The sequence below is a fragment of the Brassica napus genome, unplaced genomic scaffold (genome assembly GCF_020379485.1).
Source record: "Brassica napus cultivar Da-Ae unplaced genomic scaffold, Da-Ae ScsIHWf_2494;HRSCAF=3222, whole genome shotgun sequence".
NCBI lineage: Eukaryota > Viridiplantae > Streptophyta > Magnoliopsida > Brassicales > Brassicaceae > Brassica > Brassica napus.
The window spans coordinates 27,627-29,664 of record NW_026015821.1 but is presented as its reverse complement, the minus strand read 5'-3'; the positions used below and the strand labels follow the sequence as shown (position 1 = coordinate 29,664).

Genomic DNA, 2,038 nt, shown 5'->3' with positions numbered 1-2,038 from the left:
ATGCTCTCACTCGTGATGAGCCCCACAACACTTGCACCTCCTTGTTGGTTGACCTTCCCCAGAGCAAAGCTTCAAGACTGAAAAGTGCTGTGATCCTTGCCTTGTTATCCCTGATTTCTTGAATGTTTATTAGAGCTGTTAGGGTGGGGTTAATGATCAGGCAGAACCCTGGTCCACACCACCCTCCTCCTCCACAGCGGGGATCCTGGCCTTGGCAGAAGGCAAGTAAGCTATCTCGTCACGCTTAGTACCTTAGGGGTAACCAAGAATGTGATTGTGCATTGCTTGAGCCACAACGGTAAAGGCTTTCTCTCTATCGGAGATGAGCTTTTTCCTTCTTCTGGTGTCACATGGACTTCACTGTCTCTTAAGCCACCTAGGTGGAGGAGAGCAACCTTTTTCTTTTTGTCACTTTTATGATTCCCAAGTTTGAAGCTCATGGTGCGACTCTTCTGTTTAGTAAAACTACAAGACTGGACCAGCAGCTTCTCTTTAACGACAAGACCACTGGTGTGAAAGGCATTATTTCTTTTCGATAGTGGAAGCTCCTACACTTACTTCATGCCGAAGCTTACCAAACGATTCTTGATCTTGTAAGAAGGTAATCTTTGTGTGTTTTTCCCACTTCTTGATCACTGAGTTGGGGTGAACATATCTCTTGTAGATAAGGAAAGACTTGAAGGGGAAGCCTTTGAAGGACACAAAAGAAGATAAGAGCTTACCGGTGTGTTGGAAAGACATGAAGCCTTTGAAATCAGTACATGATGTCAAGAAAACTTCAGACGATTACTTTACGGTTTGGGAGTCAAAAGAACGGTCAGCTGTTTCAGATTCCACCCGAGTCATATCTCATTATCACTGTGAGTCTCACATATACCTGTATATCTCAATAAAAATCCATGGCCGAGAGAGTCTGAGACTGAGAGTTTTGTGTTTTTTTTTTTCTTTTTCAGGAAAAAGGAAACGTGTGTTGGGGATTCTAAACGAACTGAGATTGGGCTTGAGAACTACAACATCATTGGGTAAGTAAAGAGATATAAACCAAGTTTTGTTTATGTTATTACTTTGACAACAAATGTTGATGTCTTATGGCTATGTATGTGTGTGTGTGATAGATATATCATTCCAAGGGATAATGGTGATCTACGACAATGAGAAAGCAGAGGATTGGATGGATTCCTTCAGACTGTGACAAGCTTCCCAAGTTCTGAACCTTCTTGTTCTCCTCTCTTTCTTGTTGTTGTTTCCATCAAACTACAAAACAGTTTTTTTCTTTAAAAGTGGATATCAAGACAATGGAGGAGATTGTCGTCGGAGGAGGCATATCCAAGAGGCTTTGGTTTGATAGGAGAGCTCTTCTCAGGAAAAGATGGAGAGCTTTGACACCAAGAGAAGAGTCTTTTTAGTGGTGAAATAAAAAAAAATGTTTGGTTATGCTGTTTTCATAGAAGCAAGGAATTTTTTTTGAGTATATATATACATACCCCTTGTGTATGTCATCAGAAGTAATCATATACTAAAAAAAATAAATAGGATAACCTCTTTTCTAGCCAAAATAAATAGGATAACCTCTTTTCTAGCCATGACTGGTTTGATCTTCATTACTTTTATGTCTGATCTATTCCTTCTCTCCTTCTCTCACTCTCTTATGCATCTCTTTATTAAGTGTTCTGAAACTATGGCACTTTCGTTGCAAGTTTATTGAGAGCCCTTTACTTTCTTTACAAAATTCAATAAATCCCCCTTTTACATTTTAAATTAACTAATTCGACCCTTTTAAAAGATTTTCCCACACTCAAAACTTCAAAACATGACAGAGATATTAAGAAAAAAACTCTATTGGCATTAGATGTAGGAACCAAAATTTGAGATATACATTCTATTCTAGCCCAAACATTAAAAGAGCCAATCACGGCCCATTTCATTAAATGGGCTTAAATAGCCCAAAACCGACCCATTCAGCTTCGCTGGCGAGTCGCGGCGAGAACCGGAGGGAAGAGAACGACGACTTCGGCGAGTCCCATCTCGGAGAAACCGA

General features: G+C 40.0%; 1 pseudogene; it reads left to right on the top strand.

Moving 5' to 3' along the window:
* Positions 1 to 152: 152 nt before the first annotated feature.
* On the top strand, positions 153 to 1,556 carry LOC125601258 (annotated as a pseudogene).
* The last annotated feature ends 482 nt before the right edge of the window (positions 1,557 to 2,038 follow it).